Source organism: Morone saxatilis, unplaced genomic scaffold (assembly GCF_004916995.1).
Source record: "Morone saxatilis isolate NCDOM2014 unplaced genomic scaffold, NCSU_SB_2.0 Contig4, whole genome shotgun sequence".
NCBI lineage: Eukaryota > Metazoa > Chordata > Actinopteri > Moronidae > Morone > Morone saxatilis.
Window position 1 is genome coordinate 80,273 of NW_023339984.1, and position 9,955 is coordinate 90,227.

Consider the following 9,955-nt stretch of genomic DNA (forward strand, 5'->3'; position numbering starts at 1 on the left):
CAGCTTTTTAAGCTTTGATGGCTTCTTAGAAAGTGAGGACAGGGACATACTTCTCTGGGCTGTTAAAAAAGAAAATGTGCTTGGTCATGGTCTCTTTTCATGCTTACACTCGTAAGGATTTTGGGTACTGGGTTTTACCTTTTCATTTCAAAGGCGGTGGAGCTCTACTCTGCTTAGCTCTGCAGAGATGTTTAAATGTGTCTTTGTGGAGCTATAATTTTAGCTAGAGGGTCATGAGTTTCTCTTTTCCTTCGGGGAAGACAAGTCAACAAGTCCTCCAAATAAAACAAAACAAACAAAAGCAAAATACGATATACTTCTCCAGAGTAGTACCTTCTGATATTGAGCCCTCACTGGTAGGTTGACAGCATTTGTCATTACTTTCTGAAACTGTTACAAATCACTGTAACAAAAAGTGATCCATCTGACGTTTCCTGATCTGCCATCTCTGTGGCTAGAGTTAGGTTTAGGTGTGGAAGCTACTTGTTTAGTGTGGAAATACAGTGGTTGGGGTGTAAAAACAGGTACCATGTCAAGGTTAGTCTCCATCAAAAGAATTTTGTTTTAGTTGTTGTAGTTGAAAGTTGGTAGGAAATGAAATTGGAAACCAATAGAAGTCACTTGTGTCAAAAAAGACCCTTTGCTACCCCATCCTTTACCACAACTTCAACCCACTGAGATTTTGAAACCTTCACAATTGCACAGACAAGTCCTAATCCCAACAAGACCAACCAGCCAAGAGGGCATTTCACAACCTAATAATCCAAAAGTCCTTTGTACAAATTGTTTATTTCTGCTTTATAAATGTTGCTTTAACCATGAAGCAAACCATTAGTAACAACTTCTAAAGCCTGGCACCACTGTCTAATAAAGTACCATTTAGAATGGGTTCACACCATATATGGGCATGCATCACCAGCATGTACAAGTCAGGGATACTAACACACAGGATGTATTTGATGATGAACAAAACAAAACAAAGCGTAGATTTTAAAAAAAAGGTTAAACAATTTTAAAGATTGGTTAGAGAGCCCAGTAGTTCCCCTAGATCCTACTAATCAGGGAAAGTATGAAGTCAGATGTGTTTCCAGGTGTCCAGAGTGCTTGATGCCTATGCTTACTTCAGACTTTGATATAAAATAATGCAAATATACAAAATGTGCAGTAGATTCTCTGGATTTTATGTATAGTATTTCTTCACCGGATGTGGAAGCATTGTGTGCTAAATGTGTGCCAAATTTCATGACTGCTAAACATCTTTGTTTGTCAATTAGCTCGCAAACAAATTGTGAAAAAGCAGCAAATTTCTAGTTTTAATTGGAGCTTTAGTTGAAAACATCTATGAATTAAATGTTTGTCTTTTTTTCTTAAACAGTAGTCCCATATAGCACACAAACAAAAGTCAAAGGTGATATAATCAGTGGTTGAATGTGACACTGAATTGAATTATCGAAAGTTTTTTTGGTTACTTATAGCACTTTGTTTGACAAATGTGATGATTGTATACTTTGTATACAAGTGAATACAATGCTAACACATTGTGCTGCAAACCCTGTAAGTATTACAGGTTTAAGTGTTACATTAATGTATGTTTTACGGATTACTGTAGCCTGTAGATTTTGGCAATGCTAGATAAGCTCCCATCTCCTAGTAGCACCAACTTTATTGAAAAACAAATGTTCTTGTCGCACATCTTGAAACAATCATAGTGTCATGTGAGATAAGCCTTTCTCTGTCGGTTCGACAATGTTTCTTCAAAGCTGAACCATTTCACAGATAACATGTAGAACAGTTTGTACATCAGTATACAGTGGCATTGAAAATAAGACGATGTTTTGTTCTCAGAAAAGACAACTTTACGTTTAACACAACAAGAGGTTGAGATGGCTGTGTTCTGAAGGAGTAATGCAGGTTTGGGTTAGTTAAGCCAAGAGATAAAAAGTAACTAAGTACATTTGGTATACCAGTTTTTAAGTAATTTATGTGAGTAATTCAATTTTGTGTGATCCTATACTTTTACATTTCATAAAAATATTGTCCTTTTTAATTCACTACAGTAACCTGACCCAACACGTAACTCCCTTTAAAACCACAAGTAGTCCCTTTTAATTTCTGTTTGTTAATGAATTAAATAAATAAGATTAAATAAGACAATCTTAGAGGTGTTAGTACGTACGCTAGCTCTGCACTGGATTGGTGGCCTGAAACTTTGGAACACAAAATGTCAGTATCTGCCAACCTGGGAATGAGACTCAACAATCAACTCTCTTTCTCAGCTCTGATCGGTTGTTTTTGTTCAGGCCTGGTTGATTATTGCAAATTCCATTAAGAGCACTAGGAGGAGCCAGAGGAACCTGATTATTATTAGGATTATCTGTCTTGTACTACTGTCAGGATATAGTAAAAGTTTCAGCAAATATGACAAAAAGTTATTTTTATAAAAGTTACCTACTGTACCTTTAATACGCAGATATGAGACTGAGATCAATGTGAGCATCTCAGTCAGAGAAAGAAGGTTAATAGCTGTATTATCTGAAATGTTGTGCTATTCTTTTAAGTAAAAGGTCTAGTCAGTTGTTTAGTCTATTTCACATAAGTAGGGGTGGGGCTCTGACCAAAAGATAAACATAGGTATGTTTCCTTTGGTTTAACACCAGCAGAACGTGGAGAAATTAGATATTTACAGTGTATAACATTAATGCAACAGTATACAATACAACATGTAAAAACATACATGAGTACTTGTACTTCCTTAAATACTTCTATACTATTACTTCCATAAACCTCTGAATGCAGTATTATTATTCCATTGTGGGACTGATAGCTTTACCTTAATAAAGGATCTAAGCCATCCTTCAAATCTGACTAAAAACATTTTTTAAATATATTTGAGAAAAAATAAGATCTTCAGTCAAGTCTGGTATTAGATGATGCTGTTTGTTTTTTGTTTTGTTTTTTATTATGTTCTGGAGCATGCCACTGAATGGTTTTACTTTTACTATGCAGAATTATGTTGTAATATTTTACATTCTATTAACTGAGATAATAGAAAATAGCAGATTACAGGTACAACTGATCATGCTTCATGCAAAAGGTATGTTTTCTGTATTGTACTGTACTGTACCATCGTGATGATGGGGGCTGGCACATTGTGGTAAACTGCTGAGAACGCTGTTCAGACACAGGTATAGGCTGCACATTTCCTGTCTTTGCTTTTGTGGCTGACACACTTTGACTCAACTGTTGGAGGACTGAAGATTTCCCACGCAAGTTTGATCATTAAGAGGAAAAACATATCTACCAAGAGGAATTTGATGAAGCAAAAGAAGATCTTTTGGTCTTTTCATTCAGCATGGTGTACCTTGGTGATATCCCTCAAAACCTTATCAAAGTCATGTTAAAAGCTGTGAATATGTTCCTGCTCATATGCTGCTACTTCATCCTCCAGCGCTTATTTGATCTACATTTTTCTTGCTTATGCAGACCAGGTCGAGATAGAAGTGTTGTGACGTACATACTTGCCCCTCCTTGCATCCTCACCTGGATTGTCCTCTTCATTGAGTTTGTCTACCAAAGGGGGATATTTTGCTGCTGCAGTCATTATTGCAACAACGTCTGCAGCTTCATTGTTAAGTTTTTGTTCAAATATGTGTTTCTGGGCTCTGTCTGGATGTCCACTGTTCTGTTTGATGGAGACTGGTACTTCTGCCTGCTGACAAACCTCAACACTTACCAGACTGGAATTCCTTGCAAGAAAAATCTGACCTACGAGGAGAGACTCATTAAAACACAACATAAGAATGCATCAATGGTAAGTGACACAGCAATCCAACAAGCTAAATGTTTAGAATTAATAATGCATTGGTGATAAGTAAGTACACACAGTTTAAAAAATGGTTTTATATATTTTATGTCGAGGGAAAAAGTCCATACTAAGTCATAATTTTACAAAAAAGTCATATTATAAGAATTATTTAAAAATTTCTCAAGGAAAATGTATTACAATGCCAAGTAGTACATTTTCCAAAATTGTGATGAAGTTGTAATTTTAGAAAGAAAGTTGTAATAATTCAAAAATAAGGTCACAGTTTTAGGAAACATGATAATATGAGAATAAAGTCATTGTTTTAAAAAAAAACGTATTAGCTTATTTTAAAAAAAGCTATATTTCAAGCTCAAATGTGCTTTAACAGTAAGAGTAAGAGACAAGAAAATATTTTTGTGCTTTACTTAACTTGGTCATTTAAGGCCTTAATGGAAAAAATAAAGGGCCGGCAAAACCAAATTTCAAAATTCAATTAAAGGAATAGTAAACTGTACTTGTATAGCACCTAGGGGGAGAGAGAGAGAGAGAGAGAGGAGAGAGGAGAAGAGAGAGAGAGAGAGAGACAGAGGGAGGGGGCGGGTGGACAGAACACATGTACAGCCAACAACAGTAGCACAAACTACATTAATCATGAAAAAGACAATGACGGATGACAGCAGGCAACGATGGGCGGGACAGTGAGCAGCGTACAACAGCAACTGCTAGCCAATAATAATACTTATATAATAACTAATAATAAAAACAATATATCAGTGATTTTAGCAATTGGTACGTCAAGGCAGCCCGACGCATGGCCAACAGCCTCCACCAGCGATCCATGAGAACCGCCAAGGACGCAGAAAGCCACAAAGAACCGCGGAAAGAAGGTCGAAGTGTCTACTTTTAGAGACTATTAGGTAAACCACAAGCTAACCCTGCCATAAGAGAACGCAGTGCTTCTAGAGGTATAGGAGCGTTACTTATGAGCCTCTTCAGCATAAGCAACGGGGCCTGAACATGAAGAGGCCTCTTAAGGTGCAGGAGGAGAATTTTAAATTCTATTCTAAATTTAACATGCGAGCCAAGCCAGAGAAGCTAGCAACAAGGGAGAGATGGATTCTCTTTTCCTGCTTCCTGCTCAGCTACTCGTTCATGCAGCGTTTTGAATTAATTGCGAGCCGCTCTTAATGGACTTATTTAGGGGGGGGGGGGGGGGCGGGGGGGGCGGGGCGGGGCGGGGGGCACAACCTGATACTAAAGAGTTGCCCAGTAATTCCAGCCCTAGAGTAACAAATGCATGGATAGTGTTTCTGCATCTGTCTGGATAAGGCATGATGTCTAATTTTTTGTAATATTACATAAATGAAAGAAGGCAGGTTCCTGATAAAAAGATAACCCCCAAGATTCCTAACAGTGCGCCCCACTTAGAGCGCCCAAGCGTATTGCCATCTAGATAGCCTATATCTGCTAGACAGGCTGCAGCTCTCTTGAGTTTTTGCGCGGGGCCAGAGTACAAGAATTTCGTTTTTTTCTGAGGTTTAACATCAGAAAATTGCAGCTCATCCAGGATTTTATGTCCTTAAGACATGTTTGTAATTTAGATAACTGATTAATTTCATCGGGCTTGATCGATAGATATAACTGCGTATCATCTGCATAACAGTGAAAGTTAATGGAGTGATTCCTAATAATGTTGCCTAAAGGGAGCATATATAAAGTAAATAGCATTGGTCCAAGTACAGAACATGGGAACTCCCATGACTAATTCATTGTTCATCTTAACAATGTAAAAACGCAACATCTGATATAATATGAACTTAAACCAGCTAGGGCGGTTCCTTTAATGCCAATTTGTGCTCAAGTCCTCTGTAAAAGAATATTATGGTCAATGGTGTCAAAGGCAGCACCTAAGATCTAATAATAAAAGTACAGAGACAAGTCCAATTGTCAGAAGCAATCAAAAGGTCAATACTAACTTTAACCAGAGCTGTCTCTGTGCTGTGATGAACTCTAAATCCTGACTGAAAATCCTCAAATAAGCTATTGTTATGTAGAAAGTCACACAACTGTTTGGCGACTACTTTCTCCAGAATCTTAGAGAGGAAGGGGAGGTTAGAAATCCCGAGAATTTTCCTTTGTTTGATTTTTCTCTTAAAGAAGTTGAAAAAATATTACTTTTTCTGGACCAACAATAATTGGTGGTTGTATATTGCTCTGGTTGTGTTTGCCAGGGTGGGTTAGACATACCCCGTAGGGTGTCAGAGAGATAGCCTGCCTGCGTCCCGTAAAAGACTTATAATATAAGAATTGTTTGAAGGAATATAAATGGAGTAGTTATCTTAGCACATATACATATAAAAAAACGAGTAACTAATAGATAGTCATAAAACCTACTCCTAGAACACACAACAAAAGAATAGATGCAAGTTGGGGACAGGTTAAAAATTCCAGCAGTATATCTCTATCTATAAAGGCTGTTCTAGTGGACAGACCGGGCAGTGGCTCATTAACTGGCGTATACTTATTTTCTGGGGACTGAATCTCTTAAGAGCAGGGGTCTCTAAAGTACTGGAGTGAAATGGTAAGGGTCTTAATAGAGGTAACGAGGAGGTGAGTATTTGGAGCAATCGATGGAATTATGGAAATGGTTTTATGGATCAATGGGAAAGACCATGTAGAGGTATATTTCGATGACAATGTTATACTTGACCAATTATTGCAGTATAGTTCTCTTACAAAATGGACTTTATTCAAAAGGTTCATGGATGTATAAATAAACCCACCTTCCCCATTGGGGTTTTTACTCACATCTGTATTTTGGGGTACATCTCTATGTTAGATTATGTTCTGAAACTTGGAGTTAAGACAGGCAATAAATGGCATTTTTGTGTTATTTTTGGCATTTATTTGAATGATATATTCCCATATTTTCCCTAGATATCAATAATACGATTTTTTATATCACGGTACCATTGATTTTATAACTACCATCCATTAAATAATAAAGAAAAGCTTCATAAAGTCGTTGCGTACTGAAGGGAAATTTATATGGGATTAACGGTGGTTCTAAAACAAATAGAGAAGCTTTGTGATTCTGGGACCATCATGTCAAGGGTTTCAATATCATTGGTTTGGCTAATATATACAGGTGTTTGGCTATGCTATAAAATTTTTATCTTAATTGTTAAATAATATCCTCCCCTGGTACCATTTAACTGAGGAAGGCTTGTTTACAGTCTGAAAGTGCAGCATAGTGGAGAGGGACGAAAGAGGATTATTGACTGCTCGGGTTGGTTGCCTCAGCAACGGTGGTTCTCCCGGCTTGGACACACTCCTCCTGCCTGGTTGATCGTCTCGGCTTTCGTACGAAGTGCTGTCAGTGGGGACGCGCTGTCCCATATCTAACAAGAAAGTCCAATTCTATTGGTCCTATCCGGTTACATAATTCTTCTACTGGGCCAAATTGTTCGAGTAATAAGGTGGGGTTCTCTAATGTGTCGAACCACTTGCCTGCCAAGCTCTTCTCGCTCTTCCCTCTACAAGGTGCGTTGGGCGAGGACATCCTATCCCGACCCCCCACGGGCGTTCTCTTCTTGATGCTATCCCTCCCAAAGCAAAAACTACCAGCATAAAAGAGCAACGCTGGCCAGCTCCATACTCACACTCGTGGCTGCAGCTGTCAATCCTTCAGCAGTTTTCTTGGTGCTGTCCAATCATTGGCTCGGTATAAGGGGGGACCACTCCCAGCTCAGCTTTTCGTCAGGGACGCCTTACAGAGCACAGGGCTAGGCGGGCTGCTTTTGCTGTTTGCCTACGGATGGTTTATATGCTAGGCGGTACCATTTCTATTTGGTGGCCGCAGGAGGTTTCCACACAGGGCTTCAGAAGATATTCCCCCAGCCCAATAGCCTTTATAGCACTTCCCTGGGGACAACCTTCCACATTGACACATATCTCCTTCTTATTGCGATCTTAATGAATGCAGTTCAGAGCAGGGCTTCAGGTCCAGGACTATCTGCCTCTCACGCATGCTGTCGAATGGCATAAGGCTCTTGTATAATCTTTCCCACAATGCTACCGGGTTTGATTCTAATGCATGTAAAGCTTTTTACAGTTTTGTTCCATCCATACCTGGTAATACATATACAGGAAACAGCCTAATATAATAGATAGTTGCGTATATATTGAGGTGTGTTCGACTATAGATTGCGAAGGGTGAGTAAAAGCCACTAAAACTTGACATCGAATATTTTTAATCCACTGAACAGCTATATGTGTGACATAGATGAAAGCAACTTTCCCAGTAAGATTTCTCCGCTGAAGGACACAGGAGTCGCCTTCAATATCTCCCACTGTTCTCTCCAGTAAGTCCGAAGTCGGATTCCTACATAAGTAGTAATGACCCTACCCCTGTTCACAAGTTATTCGTCTCAGGCATGTTTCTTCCTCACGCATCGACCCAGCATGCTACCAGTATAGTTACAACTGAAAATAAAAAGACACATATAACCCCGACTCACCACTCCCCTGAGCTCTTGTTTGCACAATGAATGGAACCTTACTTATTACCCGTTGTGTTTACCCTTTCTTACCTTTCTATGTACATTTGGTGCTTTTGGCTTCGCGGTACACCACTTGAGTTTGCATGTGGGAATTCATTCAACAAAGAGCCCAAGCCCTTTTAAATCTGGTTTACTACGGCTGTGTGAATATAATATATATATTACGTAATAAAATATAAGACTGATATATATATTATATTTAGGTAATATATAATATATTATAGCATAATAAATATATATATAGTATATAATATAATTAAGACTCAGTATGATATATATACTATATTCTATATGATGCAGGACTGTGGTACACTATCCTGAAAATAAGAGATTAATCATGATCTTATAAAGAAGTGCCAACTGAATGGTTAGAGAGCTTTTTAAGATGGGGTTGTTCTTTATTTTCTTTTATTTTAAGATTATCTTGCCAGATTGAAACGCTGAGTGCAGTTTGCTGGTTAGTACGCCAGCCAGTGCTAGCCCTCCCTATGCGTTTTTTCAATATTTCTTTTGTATACATGCAACAGACTTACCTGTGTTCTGTTCGCAGTGAGGCCCACAGCACTATTCGGACAAAATGAAATCAAATTGGGAGGGATTTAAGGTTATTATACAACGCACTTTTTTTGCAGACCTGAGCGCGTGCCAAAGCCAGAAAGCCAGGAAAATGGACGAAGTTCGAGTTCAAAGGCTTAATCCCCGAGCAAGTGCGCCTCCTAAGCAGGCATCCTTTACGATCCCATCCACTTCCAATGAAGGAAGCACAGAGATGCCCAGAGGTGGCCAGAATTCTGGCCGGTAGAAATAGCGGCAATGAATGTTGGAAAGGAGGAGGCCATAAAATGCGGCCGAAAATTTGAAGGAACCTCCATGACCGATGTTTGGGAAAAAACCAAAAAAGAGGTCGCCATTGTTTACTTTTTGCTTCCCTTCTTCAAGTGCGTAGAAATAGCAAAGTCGGTAGGCCTTTCCTCAGTCTGGCGACACCTCTGGTTCAGGCGAGAAAGAATGGGCAAATAGTGTCGCGACACACCACCATGCAACGTAAAAAAAGACATAAATATTCTACGGCGCTCAGCGGACACAAAACGGCGAGTATATAAGAGCGCCCCTTTATCCGAGTAGCTCCCGTACCGTTGCCGTGTTGTTTTTAGCTTTTAGTGTTGGTTTTAAAAAACTTTTAACCCTCAGTATGATTAACAGCCCCTAGCGTGTATAACTTTTAATAATCCTATGGGGTAGCTAATGAGCTTTTCTACGGACCAACATAAGCCAGTGGAGCAGTCTTGTTTATTGCGAGGGAGATAGAAGCGGCTTTCACCTACAAAAACAATGGGACGTGGCCGGCATTTTCCACCCACAATTACCTGAAAGGAGCTTGAGGAAAGAAGGCAGCAAAAGGCACGCAGAAGCCGGTTAGCGAAGGTAACGGCTAGGCTGCGTTCTAGCGGTTTGGAGAAATACAAGCACGTTCTTTGGTTCCGGTCCAATATTGGATGGGAATTAATGTGATTACTGCCTGACCGAATGAGAACAGACGAGCTTGGCCTGCCCCCTTGTGAGGACGCGGAGCAGGTACTGTTCAGCA